The sequence below is a fragment of the Borostomias antarcticus genome, assembly GCF_949987555.1.
Source record: "Borostomias antarcticus genome assembly, chromosome: 19".
NCBI lineage: Eukaryota > Metazoa > Chordata > Actinopteri > Stomiiformes > Stomiidae > Borostomias > Borostomias antarcticus.
The window spans coordinates 5,595,433-5,617,449 of NC_140252.1; positions in this window are offsets into that span (position 1 = coordinate 5,595,433).

Here is a 22,017-nt window from a genome sequence, read left to right on the forward strand (position 1 = left end):
GTAGCCAATGGCGATTTGATGCAATGTTGCTTAGGCATATGGAATTCAAAAAATATCTTGATGAACAACTCTCCCTCTTCATCGCTGAGAATGACACTGGAGACGTCAATGATTCGATCCTATGGGAATCACTGAAAGCAGTTACCAGGGGACATATCATATCATTTGTATCCAACAAAAGGAAAAAGGAGATTCCAAATGTACTGCTGACCCTGAAACCATCAACACATTTCTTGCAGACAGTAGGCTTCCCACTCTGGACCCCGAGGCTGTTAAGGCTCTAGATGCGGAGATATCTTTAGAAGAGATGGAGACTGCTATTAGGCAATTCCCTAACAACAAAGCCCCAGGCCCTGATGGGTTTAGCATTGGATTTTATAAGTCATACTTGTCTATCCTTGCCCCTCTACCTCTGCGGATGTTAAACCTCTCAAAAGACACCTCTGTACTGCCTGACTCGCTCTACCAGGCAAATATAGCTGTCCTACTCAAGAAAGATAGGGTCCCTTTAAAATTGTTCTCCTACCGCCCCATATCATTGCTCCAAATGGAAACGAAGATTTTTAGGGTTTACTACAATCTTCGCCGTCTTTTCAATATAATGTATCATGATCACAAAGAGGAAAGTGTAGTTATTGCCTTAGACGCCGAAAAGGCATTTGATGAATGGAAATTCATGCTATCCACCTTAACCTGTTTCGGCTTTGGAAATACATTTACAAATTGGATTGAGATTATCTATGCCCGTCCCCAAGCCTCCATTATCACAAATGGAGAATCATCCCGCCAATTCTATCTTCACAGAGGTGCAGAGGTGTTCGCCAAGGATGTTCCTGCTCGCCATATTTATTTAATCTATGTATAGAAGTGCTGGCTAGTCGAATTAGACTACACCCCAACTATTCCCCTATTCAAATTCATAATACCACACATCATTTGTCACTTTTTGTGGATGACCTGACATTGTTTATGTCACGCCCTAGAACGTCTCGACCCTCTCTCCTGCGTCTAATAGAAACTTATGGAAACCTTTCAGGATACACTATTAATTGGGAAAAAAGCGAGCTGCTCCCAATATCCCACGAAGTAGACCTTGACTTTCTGCATACAACGCCCTTTAGGATTGTGAACAATCATATTAAAAGTCTGGGTGTTATTGCTACTCGTAGATATAGGGATCTCTTAAAATCGCATAGAAACGGACGTTTTAGATCATCTGACTTCCGTAGTTTGACGTATTTCTGACCCAAACAAGCTATGAGGGTGGGACATAATGTTTAGAGGAATTAGATTGGAACATTGACAAGTGGACAGGTTTTGAGAACTTTAGACAGATTCTATAGAAGGATAGCGTTGATTGACGGGTGGATGTCATGAGATTATTAGACTAAAATCTAAGGTACCTGTTGTGGTAATTGCACGTGACTTACTGTTTTCCAGGAAGTAAGAAATTATATACTTTGATATAAGATTACAACAAAAGTAGAATTTTGTAAAATTTTTGCATACATTGTTGAAAAGGTGATCACTATGACCAATTATGTGAACCAAAATGGGACAGAAGGCTTTTTTAATTTCTGTGCGACTTTAAAGGCCAACTGGAAAAGTAAAGTCCAACAGCTGTCCCATAATGTTTTTCTGGAACACTCTACCAATCTCTCTAGTCGGTTGCATCAACGCCATAAAAATTGTCACGCTCCCCAGATTCCTCTACATGTTTCAGTGCTTACCAGTCTATATACCTCTATACTATTACCAGTCTATATACCTCTATACTATTTTAAGAAACTGGATTCCATTATCTCTTCATTTATCTGGAACAATAAGGTAGCCAGAATATCAAGAGCACACCTATGTAAAAGTAAGTTTGAAGGTGGTTTCGGCCTATCTCAGTTTAAACTTTACTATTGGGCAGCAAACCTAAGAGTTCTGTCCCTCTGGTGTACCAGTCCATCATTAGATCTGGTACACAAATTCTTGGCTTCAGATTGAACAGGCAGTCTGTGGTCAGACGTCTCTTGCTGCACTTTTGAACAATCCTGACAAGGTAAAAATCCCATTTTACATAACCAGTCGCATCATTTTAAACTCTCTAAGAATATGGAGGCAAATTCAAATTTTTCTCAAGTTGACTAAAGTCTACGCTGACATTCCTATCTGTGGCAACCATGCTTTTCCCCCAGGCTTAAACGATCCAACCTTTTCAAACTGGGAAGATAAAAACATAGCCACAATCGGTGACTTGTACATTGGGAGTACACTAGCATCTTTCCAACAACTACAACTGTCTAGTAGTCTGCCGTCAACACACCATTTTAGGTACCTTCAAATAAGAGACTTCCTTAGGACTCATTTACCAAATTTTGTAAATATACCTACACAACCTTCACTTGACATCCTCGCATGCCACGACCCCAACAGTAAAGGGTCCATTTTTTTCCTTTATTCAACTCTGCAAGCCCATGTTGAGGTGTCTGATGATAAAATAAGAAATGCTTGGGTGGAACTCGGTGTTGAAATTACAAATGACACATGGAATTACATTCTTACTAGGATTTATAATGTCTTCATAAATACTAGACACCGACTTATACAATTTAAGATTGTCCATAGGCTCTATTATACAAAACTAAGACTCCATTCTTTCTATCCTGACATATCTCCTATATGTGACAAGTGCAAACAGGACACAGGTACGCTAGCTCATCAGCTATGGTCATGCCCAAATCTTCTCTCTTTCTGGTCCCTTATATTTGATTATATATCGAAAGCATACAGTAAGACAATAACACCAGATCCTTTCCTTGCAATCTTTGGGTTATCTGTGAATTCTGTAATAGATGAACACATTGTTCAGGCCATCTCCCTTTGCACTCTCCTAGCGAAGCGCCTCATTCTACAACAGTGGAAATCTGAGTCCAGCCCTACATTCCATCAATGGCTGAGGGATCTAGGTAATGTTATTCACATGGAGGGTCTTCGATACCAATTGGCCAACAAAGAAAAGTTTTTTCTGAAAATTTGGAAACCACTTCTGGACAAATGGTCATCATCCCAGTAGAATTGTGTACCCGTGGTGCTTGATGCATAGTAACCATCCATATTACACTACATCCTGTTTTTATTCAGACTGCTGTGACTGCCAGGTTGTTTTTATTTTTGGGGGGTTTTCTTGATTTTCTTTATTTTTGTCACTTTGTTTTTTGTTCATTATTTCATTCAATTATGTAGTCATCTTTGTACACTTATATTATTGACTATATAGTTATTCCTTTTGTGATGTCTACTAGATTTATTATTAATTGCTTTCATCATTTCATGTTCTGTCATTTGTTTGTTATTTCTTTGTCGTTATTGGGCTTTGCAGTCATTAACTTAGTGCTGCCATTGTATTGTGACACATCTATGCCCTTAAACAAAAAAATCAATAAACAGATTTTTTTTTTTTTTTTTAAAATCACTTCCTGGCACTGTTTATTCTCCTCCCATCATTTTCCTTCAGAAAGCTGATCTGATAAGATCTGATGGGTGTAAGTGACACTATGGAAACCTATCCATGGCTTCTAGCCTGCGATATCAGAGGTCACACAGGAGAGGAGATAAGGGACGTAGAGCATTGGGGTACTGTTAGTACAGCCACAGCCATAGTTGATTGACAATTGACATTAAGGGGAAGCTGATGTCCTGAGGAGACCTTTAATGTGCCATTCGAAACCAATTAAAACATATTTAGCCTAAACTGGAGGTCTTTAAAACTGCACATTTGCTCTCTGGAACATCTGCGGATCTATGAGTCCTCTAGAGTTCTTCCTTACTCCAACCCTGGGCATGTACACTCGCAGGCACTTGAGTTTCAGCATGTGCCTATTTGTTCAGCAGTGGATGTGTGTCTCCTCAGACTGGCTTAGCTCACAGCACTTGTTTAGAATAAGGAAGTCAGAGGCAGATGCCATTGGGATTGACCTGGCGTTTACCTGTCAGGTAGGTCTGACTATAGCAGCCTGCCTATACCCTAATGTGTTTGACCCGTGAGGACATTTAGGACTCAGCGGGGCAAAGCTTATCGGTTTATCAAGATGATCCTAATCTGGTCTATTGGTTTACAGAGCTGATCTGTCTCTGTGCCCAGCATAATCCCAAACTCGAGAGGTGTCCATTCTGATTTAAACCAGATCAGGATATCCAATGATATGAGAATTCTTAGCCACTGCCAACAGTGCTGCTGAAAAAACTTACTCAGGGCTGGAATTGAAGATGACCCCCCATTAGAACACAACTGATATAAAAACCAAGGCTTTTATTTTGAAATGTCCCATGAGCATTTTCCCACCCTTTTAAATGTAGATGGACTCAAATTGAGCTATCTTGTAGGCAATTAGCTATTGACATTTTGGCATTACATCCTTTATTTGAATAAGCCATCATTTATTGTGATATTCTTCTATGTTCTATCAAAGTGGTATCAAATCAGATACATGTAACACATATCTGGTGCTCTTACTCAAACATAATTTATTACAATGTTGACATAATTAAGTAGTTCAACCAATAGACATTTGCTTTCCCCCATCCTTCTTACCTCCACAGAGGACTTGCTACCTCCAGGATTCCCCAGCATAGATATGGGCCCCCAGCTCAAAGTCGTGGAGCGCACCAGGACAGCAACCATGCTTTGTGCTGCCAGTGGCAACCCTGAGCCAGAAATCACCTGGTTCAAGGACTTCCTGCCCATAGATCCCGGCGCAAGTAACGGGCGAATCAAACAGCTACGCTCAGGTAAGGACGTGATACGTTTTTGCTGCCTTTTTTGCTCTGCTTAACCTTGCCTATTCTACAGAAGCCCTTAGCACCTGTATATGCGTGGTGTCTGGAACCAGGTAAGCCAGGACCAACGAAGCACACGTGCAGCGTGCACAATTTTTTTGGGGGTGCGCTTTCAAAGCATGCCCTGATGGGAGGTTTGACAGCATCAGAAGGGTGCTAAAGCAGTGGCATTTTTATATGTCAAAAACATACAGGAAAACTACAGTAGTCTACGCTACTGGTGTTTTTTAACATGTCAACAAAGGCCAATAATTTGAGAGCGAGCGAGTAAGAGGGCAATATTTAGGTCGAAACAACCAAGCTTTTAGGGACACACGAAATAAACTACAGAGCCATTATATGACAACAATGGCCAATGGCTGCTCTGGCTAAGTTGTAAAGGCTATCACATAATCAGCAGCAATGATGACTGATCTTGTGACTGCTAGTTTTGCTCTGGAACGTTACCTCAGCTTTTAGATGTTATGATTGCCATGCACAGCAAAGTCTAATTATATACCTAATTAAGTACTGGCCCTAGGCCATAGATATGTTAGGTCGATGACTTGTCACCATATGAAGAAAACAAATGTGTGTATTTGATTTGCTGTCGCCAACGTAAATCAGGGTACAGGTAACACCATTTAATAGTCTATCAATTGAGTTCTTGTATGAATTTGTTGACACGTTTTATGCCTTGTCAGAAATATGCTTAGTGTACTAGACATAGGAAATAGTTGTATTCTGTATTTGACCAAATAAATGCTAAACTAAAACACCTGTTGTCTTGAACTTATGACTTTAAGAGATTAGTGAAACAAAACTGAACCTGATCAAGTCAAATTCTCCAGAAGATACTCCAAGGCAGCAAAAACAAAAAATGAGTCAGCTTGTTTAAATTATGTTGTACAACTGAGGTTTCAGCTTGTTATGTTGTACAACTCTAGTGCACTTTCTCTGCGTTAGCAGGCAGCGGCCTCCATGTGGGAGTATAAGGGGCTCGTGTAGTGTTTTGGAGAGAAAGAGAGAGAGGAAGAGAGTGTTGTGAGCAAATGCTTGTGACTTCTGAGGACATGGGTCCGCAGTGGGGGATTGAGATGAAAGCTCAGTCTTTTATGCTAATGTCTTTGGCCTCTTATGCTAATGTCTTTGGCCTCTTATGCTAATGTCTTTGGCCTCTTATGCTAATGTTTTTGATATATTATGCTAATGTCTTTGGCATCTTATGCTAATGTCTGGTCTTTTATGTTAATGTATTTGGCCTCTTATGCTAATGTAGTTGGCCTTTAATGCTAATATATTTATGATTATGCTTATGTCGTTGGCCTCTTATGCTAATGTATTTGGCCTCTTATGCTAATGTATTTGGTGTCTTATGCTAATGTATTTGGCCTCTTGTGCTAATGTATTTTGCCTCTTAGGCTAAAGTCTTTGGTCTCTTTTACTAATGTATTTGTTATCTTATGCTAATGTATTTGATTTCTTATGCTAATGTCTTTGGCATCTTATGCTAATGTATTTGGCCTCTTGTGTTAATTTATTTGGCCTCTTATGCTAATGTATTTATGCTAATGTATTTTGCCTCTTATGCCAATGTATTTGGCATATTATGCTAATGTATTTATGCTAATGTATTTGGTATGTATGCTAATATAGTTGGCCTCTTATGCTAATGTATTTGGCCTCTTATGCTAATGTCCTTAGTATCTTATGCTAATGTCTTTGGCATCTTATGCTAATGTATTTATGCTAATGTATTTGGCATCTTATGCTAATGTAGTTGGCCTCTAATGCTAATGTATTTATGATTATGCTAATGTTGTTGGCCTCTTATGCTTATGTATTTGGCGTCTTATGCTAATGTTTGGGCCTCTTGTGCTAATGTATTTTGCCTCTTAGGCTAAAGTCTTTGGTCTATGTTTGTCTATCAGCTAAGAACATTTATAAAGCAATAAATTACATTAAATTACATTTTCAGAGTAAGAGAAGCTAAAAACAACATAGGAGAGACATGGCAAATACTGGTGTGTGTTTGCTATGGCCCAGGCCTAAAGCCAGAAGTGGGGTGGTGTATGTCTGTGAGTATGTGCGTGTGTGTGTTAACTAAATGCTACGACATCCACAGCAGACACAGGGGTATCTATCGGACTCAGGGAGGTCTGCTGGTGACAGTGGGGCATCCACTGGACCTGGTTAGAAGATAGGAGGGAGAGAGAGAGGCACTAGGGAGAGGGAAGGCAGAACAGAGTTAGTAGCACACAGAGCCATAAAAGCAACACAGATATTAAAACAGGCAACCTGGAGCAAGCTCCTGGAATATATTTGTCTAACGGCTAAGAACATTTATAGAGCAATACATTACATTAAATTACATTTTCAGGGCAAGAAAGGCTCAGAGCATCAGGTCCAGGCCTAAGTGGACTGATGTGTGTCTGTGTGTACGTGTGTGTGTGTGTGTGTGTGTGTGTGTGTGTGTTAACTAAATACTACAACATCCACAGCTGACACGGGGGTATCAATCGAACTCAGGGTGGTCTGCGGGCAACAGTGGGGCATCCACTGGACCTGGTTAGAAGATTTGAATTTATTTGAATTTATTTATTGAGGATAGCCCCTTGAGATGTATCATCAAGATAGGAGGGAGAGAGAGAGAGAGGCACTAGGGGAGGCAGAAAACAGTTAGTAGCACCTTAATTTGATTGGGTTTCATGTATTGTGAAGTGTATGTTTGAATGTACATGTTGGTGAGGTCCACAGTTTTAAATTGGATGGGGTTGGTAGCTCTCTTATGTCTATCGTTCACATCTCTCCCCTGTTCTGTGTGTCACCTGTCAGTTCCACAATGTCTCTGCTTTTCTGTCAGTCTGGTTTCTGTTTCACTTCAGAGGATTTCTCTGCTGCTCTTTTCTGTTTCATCTGTCCTGTCTGTTGAAACTCACAGTACACATCACATAGACTTCAACAACCTCCTGTAGCCCAGAACAAGTTCTAACTATTACTGTAGACAATCAAGCATGACTACTTAATCATAGAACTAATGTCTGACCAGAAGTTGAACATCCTGCATTCAATACATATATATAAAATGGGCTTCTAATTAGACATTCATGAAGCACATACAGTACAAAAATAGCTACTATTTGTATGTGCATTTTTTTTTTTTAAATCTCAAATTATCATCCCATTATCATTATTGGAAGGCTCTGTCAGAAATTTTACAATTTAGGCATCATGTGTTTATCAAAAGTTTGATACTACTTGAAGTTTGGCCTCTCACTCTTTTGAGGTGTGGAGGGAGAGCAGAGACCCTGAGGTGATTCTATCCAGAGGTGAGGAGGAAGCCTGACATTTCTCTGTGGTCCCCATGGCTCCAGGCCCCTCGCTGGCCTCGTCAGGGACTGCAGATTAACAGGAGAACAATGAAAGAAGGAAAGTGGAAAATGGAGGGGGTGTACATATTCAGGGAGACTGAGGTCTTTCTTTATGCAAAGGTTTGGCATATGACCCGGATATCCCCTCAAGACATTGGATGGGGCTGGATTCTCTTGTCCACTGTGTGCTGGCTTGGAATGCCCACATCACACACACAGATGTGTGCACATCCACTCAGATACTTAGTTGATTGAGAAGCACATGTTTTAATATGCAAGTGAGCAAGCGCACACACACGTACACACACACTCACCACCAGTAGATACAGATAATGGGCATAGACAGGCGCCCCCCCCCCACATCCCCCATTTACTACAGTATATAGCCAGAGCAGTAAAGATAGTCCGCAGACTGTCAGACAGTACACGTGCCGCGGCTGGTGTTCTAGCACCAATCACACCAGGGCGCCAGACGGATCTCGATGGAGACACCGAGGTCAGCTGGACCATCCATAGGAGGCTGAACCATGGCACGTGGCCCAACACTCCTCCCTCAACCCACACACACACACACCCAGATGGACACATCTCTCGCCAGACTGGCATTGCCTCTGCACAACCCGCATCCACAAACAACCTCAATGCTGTCCCCCATTCAGAGGGATTTTCAATTTTAGATGCCCCCATGTTTTTATGCAGTGTTTCCCATAGCCTACATTAGGTTTGGGCAATTTGACGATAGTCTCCTTAATTGCGCATTTGAAAGCGTGAGAATTGGCTCATGCGTTGGGCAGCAGTCAACAAGGAAATGTTTTGGCTGTCAAAAGCATTTTCACAGACATTAGAGCTCAATCTGTCTATGGAAAACATATTTATTACATTTTTAATATTTGTAGGCTAGGCAAACCGCAGTGGGGAGAATTATTCCCTGCTTTCTTCCCTCCGCTACTGTATATCAGTCTTAAGTTTCCTTTTAGGCCTACTGCACAACAAATTGCTACAGAAATAGCCTAGGTCTAAAACGAGTGATTGGCCTGTCCCATATTAATCACAAGGCAGGTGAGTGGTCTTAGCCCACCAGCGCATCTTGACAGTGGAGCAAAAAAATAACTGCTCGCCTTCAAGAATCTCAGTCAACTTAAGGGTCGCCGACCGATGATTCGACTTGTTGACTTTCTTGTGGCAGCCCTAGTCAAGGTACATTTAGAGACCAGTCTGCTAGGTTCATAGGGTGGAAATCAGACTTTATGACCAGCCTGTGTTGGAATATGGATTGATGGTCTCTGGTTTAAGCATATTTGGGTGCCCAGTTGTCTTTAAAAGAGTATTCATGTTCCTCTCCCTCTCGTACCTTTTCTACCTCTAGAAAAGGCTTCCAGTGAATCTAGATTTTGAAAGATGATTGCTTTCTCTCTTTTTCTGTGGAACCAATACTTCTCCTCACCTCTTATTCAACGTCCTGTTTGGCACCCAGTCCTCTCAGGGTCACCCATGACATCCTTTTCTTTTCAAACCTGCTTCATTAACTTTTATCCTTAAACCAAACCTCACCTAACCCTAACTAGTAACCCCTCACTCCCAACTAAAGTTCTGACTCGACTGACAGAAAATAAACCAGCAGCATCATGCTGCCTTTAAACTCTAACAATATATACATAAATAACTAGCTAGGTTTCCATCAGTCTGTTTAGATGCGCATCTAGAAGTATTGCATCGGAAAATGATGATGGAAACGGCAAAATTTGAATTAAAATCCCCTGATTCGCACAAACAAAAATACGCTCACTATGGCCGGGTTTTGGCTAATTTGAAAAAGTGTTGATTTGCAAAACGGGGGATGGAAACAGTTTTATTTGAATCATCTTCTCTGGGTAGGAAAGCAAAATGTTTACATCTGGCTAGTCACACGACAGACGTGCGCTCAGGGCTGACTAGATTTCGGAAGGCTATCTGAAAAAAAAAAATACTTGGCCGGTAGATTTTTTCATCTACAGTCAGGAGGGTTGACTGCTGCACTGACTGAGCCCCTCCAGAATCTCTTCAACCTGAGCCTACAGTCAGGGAGGGTCCCGGTCCTGTGGAAAACATCATGTCTCGTGCCGGTACCCAAAACTGGGCGCCCGGCCGTGCTCAACGACTACAGACCGGTGGCCCTCACATCCCACGTCATGAAGACACTGGAGCATCTGCTGTTACGCTGACTGAGACCACAGACCGAACACGCACTCGACCCCCTGCAGTTTGGGTACCGGGAGAGCGTAGGAGTGGATGACGCTGTCCTCTACCTGCTCCACCGGGCTTACTCTTATCTGGATCAGCCGGGGAGTCAGGTGAAGATTATGTTCTTTGACATTTCGACTTTTCAACACCATCCAGCCTCTCTTACTCAGAGAGAAGCTTGAAAAGATGGGGGTGGATCCCTCTTTTACGTCCTGGATCACGGACTACCTGACGGAACGACCACAGTCTGTCAGGCTGGGGAGCTGTGTCTCTGACACAGTGGTGAGCAGCACCGGGGGCGCCGCAGGGGACTGTGTTGGCTCCATTCCTGTTCATCCTCTACACGTCGTACTTTACCTACAACTCAGAGTCCTGCCACATCCAGAAATACTCTGACGATACGGCTATAGTTGCGTGTGTGAGGGATGAGCAGGAAGATGTAGCGAGAAGAACGGCCTGCTCCTGAACACCACCAAGACCAAGGAGATGGTCATTGACTTTCGTAGGTCTAAGCCACCTCTGGTGCCTGTTAACATCCGTGGCAAGGACATAGAGGTGGTGCTGACCTACAAGTTCCTGGTTGTGCATCTGGATGACAAGCTGGACTGGTCTGCTAACACAGATGCACTCTATAGGAAGGGACAGAGCAGGCTGTTTTTCCTGCATAGACTCAGGTCCTTTGATGTCTGCTGCTTATGTTCTACCAGTCAGTAATGGAAAGTGTCCTCTTCTATGCTGCCATCTGCTGGGGAGGCAACATGGCGAAGAGGGACACTGGGCGGCTGGACAAACTGGTCAGAAAGGCGGGTTCAGTGGTTGGGCGGAGTCTGGACTCACTCGGGACTGTGGTGGAGAGACGGACGCGGAGCAAGTTCCTGGCCATCAGAGACAACATCAACCACCCTCTTCACCACGTCCTGGCTGACCAGACCAGCAGCTGACATGAGGGGCGGTTCATCACGAGATCGAGGACTGAGCGCAACAGGCGGTCCTTCGTCCCAGCTGCCATCAGACTGTTTAATGGACTATGATCATGTGCAACAGGCCACAGTGTGCTATTTTAGTCTGCTTCTAAATAGCCACATATTTATTATATTTATAGTACTTTTACAAAGCACTTACCACTCATTTTAAGCTCACACCTTGCGGTGATTTTATACCGATTTTACATGGACGCCTACATTTTATTGTGATTCTATTTATTCTGTACATTGTCTTTATGTATGTATGTGTGTATGTATGTATGTCCTGTGATAGAGTGGCGAGACACCTGAATTTCCTCAAGGGAATTAATACAGTATTTATGTATTATCTATCTATCTATCTATCTATCTAATGGAAACACCCATGATTTGTATTTCTTATAATGTGCATTTCCAAAAGATTCGAATCACTTTTATATGGAAACAAGGTCACTGTCCCAGTTCTAACGCAACTGTCCCACACCTCTAATTTTGTGTTGTCGGATATCTCTGATATAGAATAATATAGTCTATATTTCACTTTCTATACACTGGTAATAGCAATAGGCATTCATCCAGTTTTAAAAAGCTACAATAGAATATACAGGGAGATTCAAGAACCAGGCAAAACATCTATTTCAATATTCACCTCCCCACTGCTGGTAAACAAAGGAGGTCTCTGAAATCAGTAGACAAAATAGAGGCCATTCGAAGTCTGTATTTGTACAGTACAGTATGCGATTTAGTATTTGCTCAGCCTACTTGATACTTCAAGCGGGAACATCGTACTTACGCTCTAAAGGTGACGCTTAATCCGCTCCACGTGACGAATTGACGTGGCTATGCACGTAAATGCGGTATCTGCCGATTAGTAGCCACTATGTATAAACATCACCTCGTGGATAAGTTGCGGCTATGTGCTATAAACACATGTGATGACGTGGGCAGGAAGTACCGTCATAGACGTACTTGGCTGAGACTTGATCTACACATGGGCAGGAAGAACCGTTGTAGATGTACTTGGCTGAGACTTGATCTCAAGGGCGTAGGTTTGCGTCTGGACAGTCAGGACATGTCCCTACCAACATTTTGGGAGGCCCAAATTGTCCCTACCAACTTTTAAGCAACCTTGTTCGCATTATCTTTGGAGTGCATTTATATTAGCTGGTTCATTTATATGGCCTTCCCATAGTTTGGAACGACAGAATTGACCGTACCATTTTGAGTGAGTTTTATGCTTAAGCATTATGCATTATGTTCGGAGTTACATATTAGCCTACCCCTTTCCTCCACCGTGAATGTGCCATCCCAGTATTTTTGTAAAATATTTTTTAAACTTATGTTTGATTAGCTCATTTGGCTGAGATAGATCGTTGCATTTTTCACATTTTGCCGGATCTGAAGACCAACAGCCTTACAGACGCTGACAGCAAGCCATACAGTTGTGATTCTGACAGCTGTTTAGGTACAACCACCACAATCGCCTCCCCCTCCAAAGAGGATGAAGGATATCAGGAGCTTTTTCTCCGCAACTGTAAGTAACGTAGCGTTAGCTAGCTAGGTTAGCTAGCTACTGGTAAAATAAGTAGCTAACGTTGGGCAGTAGCCACATGAAAACCAGCTGGGTTGGTGCTAGCTAACGTTACCTAAACTAACACCACTTGTCTTTCCATTGTGGCAAATTATCAACTGGTGATATAAGCTGGCTGGTTAAGATGGCTTCTATCATCCTGTAACAATAGGATAGCAGCAGCCATTACATTATTATACATTAGCTGCCCACCAGAGATGTAATTGAATGGGACATCACGGCGTCCTCACAACTAACGATCGTTAGTGTCAGCTATGAATACTAGCCGATGGGCTATTAGCTATAGCTTTATCAAACCCAGTCTGTGCTAGATGTGATGCTAATTTTCGCCATATTAAATTCCCATTAACTTATGCAAAAAAATGTCAGTGATATTAAAGTCGTAAGTCTTGATATAAAATTACATTGTTTTAGCCTGACAGGGGTTCTTGTTACAATTATTGGGGAAGCTGAATCAATCAATCAATCAATCAAAGCTTTATTTGTATAGCGCATTTCATACCCAGAGGCAACACAATGCGCTTTACAGAGAACAAGGGAGGTGGGCATATGACCCACTCTCTACATATTCCAGAGGGAAGCAAAAAAACAGTAATCACCCGGGGGCCAGATAAGTGAGCTGTAAAAATTCTTCCCTGACCCCTCTCAACAAGGCGATCGAGCAAGCTCCAGGAGTATGTTTGTCTACCGGCTAAGAACATTTATGAAGCAATACATTGCATTGAATTACATTTCAGAGTGAGAGAGGCTAAAAGCATCATAGGAGAAATAATATTCTACGGACATGCTACAACATCCACAGTAGACACAGGGGTATCTATCGGACTTCGGGAGGTCTGCTGGTGACAGTGGGGCATCCACTGGACCTGGTTAGAAGATAGGAGGGAGAGAGAGAGGCACTAGGGAGAGGGAAGGCAGAGGGAAGGCAGAGCAGGGTTAGTAGCACATAGAGCCATACAGACCACACAGATATTGAAACAGGCAACCTGGGGCAGGCTCCTGGAATATATTTGTCTAATGGCTAAGAACATTTAAAGAACAATAAATAATATTAAATTAAGTTTAAATTAAGTTTTCGGAGCAAGAAAGGCTAAGAGCATCAGGTCCAGTCCTAAGCCGGATGTGGACTGATGTGTGTCTGTGTGTACGTGTGTGTGTGTGTACTAAATACTACGATATCCACAGCTCCGCAGCTGACACTGGACCTGGTTAGAGGATAGGAGGGAGAGAGAGAGACACTAGGGGAGACAGAAAACGGTTAGTAGCACACTGAGTCATTGAAGCAACACAACAGTCAGAACAAGCCTGTTTCAGGATAACCAGCTTCTGTACACTACTTGATATACATACATTGCATAGCAGGACAAATATCAATGTATACAGAGGATTCACAGGTAGGTTTGAGGCTGCCTTTCTGTATCTCAAGGTCCTAGCTAGTGATTGTAGGCTAGGTCGAAAAGGTACGTCTTGAGGTCTCTGTTATGCTAGATAGATTGACACGGACACATGCTTCAAACTCACAGCATACTCTGCTTTACTTCCGTATGCCACGCACTCTAACAACGCACTCACGCACACCCATGATGACGTATATTACGTCTTACGTGCCAGTCCCTTAAGGCATAGCCTGGACACAACATTTCCTCCCCCCTCTGAAAACAACCTAAAATAGTATGAGTGAAGAACAGTGCAATTAACCAAGATCAACTAAACAGCAGAGTAATAACAACGTCCATAGAACTGTCAAACCCCCCCCCTACCCTAGGTATGATAGGACGTAACGTAGTCCTCCAGAGTAACGGGCCGAGTTCGGACCCTCACTGGCCTGGTATCCGGCACCACAGGCTCCTGATGCTGCGGTGCCACTGGCTCGTCCGGTGCAGCCCACACCGGAGCTGGGGGCGGGCCAGGGTCAATGCCCACGCGAGCTGGCGCTGTATCTGCATGACCTGGAGGTGAGGGCGCTGGAACTTTCCTCAGCCTGCAGGCGTGCCAACGTGAGCCATCATCCAGTAGAAAGGTTGCAGGGCCGAGAATCCGTGTGACTTGTCTGGGCTGGGACCAGAATGACGACATCTTGTTGGGGCGTTGCGGCCGTTGAGTCCTGACCCAGTCCGAGACCTGGATTGATGGTGCCCGTGCCCTGCGCCACCTGTCCACTTTCTCCTTTGTCTTCTGCTGCCGTGCAGCCACGATCTCCTGTGTCTGCGCGAGCGAGGGCCTGTTGGGCATTACAGTGGGTGCCCGGAGCCTGTGCAGTGGGAGTTCAATGTCCCGACCCAGCATTAGCAGTGATGGTGACACCTGAGTTGTGCAGTGTGGACTCGCCCTGTAGTGCAGCACTGTCTGATTGAGTGCGACGTCGAATGTGCAGCCTTGTGCCATGTGTGCACGGATGCCGTTTTTCAGTGTAGCGTTGAAGCGCTCCACCCCTCCATTGGCTTGAGGGTGGTAGAACACCGTTCGGATGTGCTTGACGCCCCTTCTGGCCAGGAAATCCGAGAACTCCGCGGACGTCAACTGGGGTCCGTTATCAGTCGTCACAGCCTTAGGTAACCCCCAGCGCGCAAACAAACCATCCAATATTTGAGTTATGACACGCGACGTCACTGTTCCCACTGGCACCACCTCTGGCCACTTGGAGTGGAGATCATATATGACTACGAGAAAGCGCTGGTGATGAGGAACCCCACGGCCATGGATTTCACCACATATATCCAGTTGTATATGGCTCCAGGGGCGGGAAGGCCAGGGAAGTGGCTGTAGGGGTGCAGGAGCTGGGGGCCCCGTCTTGCCGCTGAGAAGGCAAGCGGAGCAGTCTTGGACCAGATGCTCGATGTCCCGGTCAATGGCCGGCCACCACACCAGTTCGCGGCATCGCTGCTTGAGTTTAACCACTCCCAGGTGCCCCTCATGTGCCATCACTAGCACGCGGGCACGCAGGGTGGTCGGAATGACGGTGCAGAGCCCCCTTGAAACACACGTATCCGCCCAGCAGGATAACCCATCTTTCACCCTGGCGAATGGTTTCAGCTCCTCTGGGATCTTGGCTGGCCAGCCGGTTCTGATGTACATGCGCAGCTTGGACAGTATTGGGTCCTTGTCTGATTCTGCTTGCAGTTCCTCCAGCGTGACCGCAGGCTGCAGAGGCGTGTACAGTGTTTGGATGAGGACTGGTTCCTCGTCGTCTGTCCAAATATGCGGGTTTGGCGGAACAGAGGGCTTTGGGGCCGCGATGGAACGCGAGAGGAGGTCAGCAACCACGTTGTCTCTTCCCGGGGTGAAGGCGAGATCATAGTGATATTGCCGAAGGCGATCGGCCCAGCGGTGAAGCCGTAGCGGCTTGTGTCCTGTGCCAGAGGTGGAGAGCACTGTAGTTAGCGCTTGGTGGTCCGTCCTGATGGTAAAGTGGCGACCGTAGAGGAACATATGCCACCGCTCAGATGCCCACACACAGGCTAGTGCTTCCCGTTCGCCCACCGAGTAGCGCTGCTCCGTCTCAGATAGGGCCCGAGATGCGAAGGCTATTGGCCTCTCCACGCCGTCCTGCACCTGGGACAGGACAGCCCCGACCGCAGCGGTAGAAGCGTCACAGGTCACCAGGGTAGGGCTGTCAACGTCGAAATGAGCCAGGACAGGAGGAGAGGTCAGCTGTTCCTTCAGTGTCGAGTAAGCGTTAGCGCATTCTGATGACCAGGCCCATGGCTCGTCCTTCCGCAGTAGGCGGCGCAAGGGCGCTGTCGTGTCCGAGTAGTGGGGCAGGAAGCGCAGGTAGTAAGCGGTCATTCCGAGGAATGAGGCAACCTCGGGCGCAGAGGTCGGCTCAGGGATGCGTTGCACCGCCTCAACACTGGACGCCAGGGGCATGATCCCCTCTGCTGAAAGGCGGAATCCGAGAAAGTCCACAGCAGATGCTGCGAGGAGGCATTTGTCTGCATTCAGGGTGACATGATGTTTTGTCAGCGCCTCGAACACGCCGTGTAGGCGGGCATCATGGGTGGCCTGGTCCGGTGCGTGGACTACTATGTCATCAAGGTAAACTGCTGTCCCCGGAAGCCCAGCCAGGATGGTTGACATAATTTTTTGAAAGCAGCTGGGTGCTGAGTTCAGGCCAAATGGCATACGCCTGTACCTGAACACCCCGGCGTGTGTCACGAACGCCGTCAGGTCCCGGCTGGCTGGGTGGAGAGGTACTTGAAGGTAGCCCTGCCGTAGATCCAGCTTCGAAAAGACTGTTGAGCCGTGGAAGAGGGCTGTGAGCTCCTCCACTGTGGGCAGAGGGTACTTGTCCGGGATAATGGCCTTATTCACCTGGCGTAGGTCCACACATATCCGGAGTCCCACCGTCTTCTTCTTAGCAATCACCAAGTTTGAGACCCACGGTGATGCATCTATGGGCTCAATGATGCCCTCCTCCAACATGGAGGACAGTTCAGCGGAGACGCCATCCCTGAACGCAAGCGGCACCCGTCTGAGAGGCTGAATCACTGGTGCCACCTCCGGGTCCACACGAGGGCGGTGGGTGAATGCAGTCACGCAGCCCAATCCTTCAAACAATGCTGGGCACTTGTTATGGAGTGTCGTGGGCAGGACCTGCATTATAGCCTGGCCGCCGTCGTCCATCAGTGAGAAACCCAGGTCTAAGAACAGGTCCAGGCCGAGCAGGTTAGCCCCCTGGCGTGCCACTGTGAATGGGAAGGAAGGCAGGTGCTTTTTCCCATAGCTGACAGGCAGGTTAATGGTGCCCACCACATCAATCTGAGAGTTTCCGTACCCCCGCAGGGGAAGTCCGGGTCGTGGGCCAATTGGAATGTGGGAGAAGAACATTTTGTACGTAGCCTGATTGAGCAGTGATGCTGCAGCTCCGGTATCCACAAGCAACGGAACGCCCACCTCCCCCAGCTGTACAGTGCACGTCTTGAACGATGCGCTTGTGGAGAGGACATTACTAACATCAGCAGAGTTAGAAGTGGATTGGGAGGTCCGGGCAGAATTGTTACGTGAGGGGGCATTGGATGTGGCTGAACGACAGACTCTTGCATAATGACTGAGTTTCCCACAATTTCTGCAAGTTTGGCCATGGGCAGGACACTGTGGTGATCTAGATTCGTGGGAAGAGGAACCACAGTTGGCGCAGTTGCTCCTGGGGACCACATGAGGGCGCTGTCTGACCATTTGTAACATAGCAACGTCAGTCCCAGTGGCCAAGGAGGCTTGTGGTGGCACATGTTGAGTCGGCGCCTGTTGCTTCTGTGCGCTATCAACGGTGTTCAGCAGGGAAGAACACTCTAATGCCGACTCCACTTGCAAAGCGGTTTTGATAGCGTCAGCCAGTGACAGATCGTCTGATTCCATTAACAGTCTTTCTCTTGTTTTCTCACATGACGTGCCTTCAATCAGCTGATCTCTAATCATTTGATCATGCAGCGCACCGTAGTCACAGGTTCGGGCGAGATCGCGGAGGTCTGCCACGAAAGCTTGTATGGACTCACCCGGTCGCTGGTGGCGCTTCCGTAGTTTGTATCTTCGCATCAGAACTCGCTGTTTCCCCGCGAAGTGACCAGTCAGTAACGCCACAACTCCGTCAAATGTTGTTGCAGATCCGAGTGCTTCCAGGATTCGCTGTCCCTCGGTCCCGAGGCAGTGAATGAGAAGGGCTTTCTTGCGCGCGGCCGGCATCTGTTCGGCCGTGAATCCCATTGCATCAATATAGGCATTGAAACCTGTTAACCATCGTTTCCATGGCACTGCAGGCTCCCCCGGTAGCGCCAGGAATGGGTCCGGTGGAGGGAGATTAAATCCAGCCATCCTTTCGTCGCCAAATGTTATGCTAGATAGATTGACACGGACACATGCTTCAAACTCACAGCATACTCTGCTTTACTTCCGTATGCCACGCACTCTAACAACGCACTCACGCACACCCATGATGACGTATATTACGTCTTACGTGCCAGTCCCTTAAGGCATAGCCTGGACACAACAGTCTCGCTTGAAGACCTCCGTTGTTTCAGCCCTTCTTAGGCACTCCGGTAGGGTGTTCCAGAGGTTGGGGGCATAGAAACTAAAAGCTGCCTCTCCATGTTTCTTGGTCCTGGCTTTTGGAACTGTTAAAAGTTCAGTGCCTGAGGATCTAAGTGGTCTGTTTGGTATGTACTTAACAAGCATGTCTGAAATATATTCTGGTGAGTGACTGTGGAGAGATTTATAGACTAGTAATAGTATTTTAAAGTCTATTCTAGAGTTGACTGGTAACCAGTGTAGTGATTTTAACGCTGGTGTGATGTGTGCCCTTCGTCTAGTCTTAGTGAGGACTCTTTGCTGCAGCATTCTGTATTATTTGTAGCTTAGAGATTGCTTTCTTTGGTAGGCCTGATAGTAGAGCATTGCAGTAGTCCAGCCTGCTTGTGATGAAAGCATGCATTAATCTTTCGGTGTCAGCCTGAGAGAGAAAGGGTTGCACCTTGGCAATGTTCCTTAGGTGGTAAAAGGATTTCTTTGTAATATTCTTGATGTGGTTTTCGAAATTAAGATCTGAGTCAAGTATGACACCTAGGTTTTAAGCCTGGCAATTGGTGTCAATTTCCAGAGTTTTTAGGTGTGCAGCTAGTTTCTCTCTTTCAGCTTTTTCTCCAATGATCAGTACTTCTGTTTTGTCCTGGTTTAGTTGGAGGAAATTATGTGACATCCATACATTTATATCTGTAATACACTTGACACGGCAGTCAACCAAGCTGTAGTTACTGGGTGTTACGGAAATATAAAGTTGAGTATCATCTGCGTAGCTATGGTAGCTAATATTGTGCCTCCTGATGACACTGCCAAGGGGCAGCATGTACAGGCTGAAGAGTAGAGGTCCTAGGATCGATCCTTGGGGCACCCCACAGGTCAAAGGGATCTTTCTTGAGCTATATTCACCGAGGGCAACGAAGAAATCACGACCGGTTAGATAGGTCTTAAGCCAATTTAGGACTGGACCAGAGAGGCCAACCCACTTTTCCAGTCTTTCGATGAGGATTGCATGATCTATAGTATCAAAGGCTGCACTCAGGTCCAGGAGGACAAGAACAGAAAGCTCTTTGGAGTCAGCATTAATTCTGAGGTCATTTACAACTTTGACTAATGCCGTCTCTGTGCTATGGTGGGCACGGAAGCCGGACTGGAAAAGGTCAAGGGTACAACTTGTAGCTAGGAAATCATTAATCTGTTTGAAAACAATTTTTTCCAGAATTTTACTCAAAAAGGGAAGGTTGGAGATTGGTCTAAAATGAGCTGAATACTCATGCGGTAACGTTATCAAGAGGTTAGCCAGCCCGTGAGAGCCATTAACGTTACTTTTATGAGGGCTCAGGTCTGTTTTTCTTTATACAAGCCCGTCCCCATGTAGCCTGTTTTATATATACTTCTGTTTTGTATACTTGCTAACTGGAATCTCATAATTTTCCTTTCACTATATTGGCCGGAGGGTGTTTTAAATAAAGTAGTGTATGTTGAAGTACATGGGATTTATTTTTTTCCAACTATGGTATCTAATTGGGTATCCATGATTGTGGAATTTCCGAAATTGGTATTGCCTACTAAATATCTGGTATTTTGTGACTCCCCTAATGGACAGATATATCAATTTATGAGTTGAATGTCAGTCTAAAAATCCAATGAAAATCTCAATTTTAATAAAATAATTTGTATGCATAAAACACAGCAGCAGTCAAGAGAGAGAGTGGAGGAACCGCAGCAGCCGAGAGAGAGTGGAGGGACACAGCAGCAACCGAGAGAGAGAGAGAGAGAGAGAGAGAGAGAGTGGAGGGACACAGCAGCAACCGAGAGAGAGAGAGAGAGAGAGAGAGAGTGGAGGGATACAGCAGCAGCCGAGAGAGAGAGTGGAGGGACGCAGCAGCAGCCAAGAGAGAGAGTGAAGGGACACAGCAGCAGCCAAGAGAGAGAGTGGTGGGACACAGCAGCAGCCGAGAGAGAGAGAGAGTGGAGGGACACAGCAGCAGCCAAGAGAGAGAGTGGAGGGACACAGCAGCAGCCGAGAGAGAGAGAGAGAGTGGAGGGACACAGCAGCAGCCGAGAGAGAGAGAGAGTGGAGGGACACAGCAGCAGCCGAGAGAGAGAGAGAGTGGAGGGACACAGCAGCAGCCAAGAGAGAGAGTGGAGGGACACAGCAGCCGCAAAAGTCGAGAGAGTGTGGAGAGACGCAGCAGCACGCAGGATGTTTCATATCCCTGCACTAAGAAGATACACTAAGAACATTGTATTAGTATTATAAGTATTATTCAATTTCATAAATATATGAATATTTAAGAGGTTTAACCTCTCATCCCCAGCAAAAATTGTGTATGCAGGCTACACTCTTATATGGTCCCTACCAATGTTGAAACCAAACCTACGCCCTTGCTTGATCTACACGCATTTATATGACTTGGTCTGCATGTCTTTTTGGCACGGTGCAGATATAGTCACTTACTTACTAAACCCTGACCACTGGTATGGAGGACCAAACCTGTCAAAATTTAAAAATAAAAAAAAATAATAAATGACTCAACAAATGACCAATAAATAAATGAATGAATAAATATGCACAAAAATAAATGAATGAATGAATAAATGGATGCAGTAATGTGTAAATAAATATATTAAATTTGATATAAATATATATGTTTATTTATTGTTTGATTCATTATTTCTTGCATTTATTTCCATATTCATTTATTTATTCATTTATTTATTTATGTATTTATTTCCACATTCTTTTCCACATTTATTTATTCTTTGTTTGCTCGCTCCTTATATGCTTATTAGGGGGGCGTGGTTTTCATATCCAGGTATTAGTAGCCAAGCCAAGGCATGGTAGATTAGAGTTAAGATCCTTGCCTAACCTGGGCCCTGTACTACGAAACAGGATTACAGGGTTAGCGTGATAACTTCAGGTTCAAGCCTGGTTTATCTGTACTACGAAGGTGGTTCACTTTTTTTGCTATATGCTCTTTGCTATATGCTATATCGCCGTGGTAACTTATTGTGCGGAGCTAACCTGCTCCGGGGCAGGTTAAATTCCAGATTATGG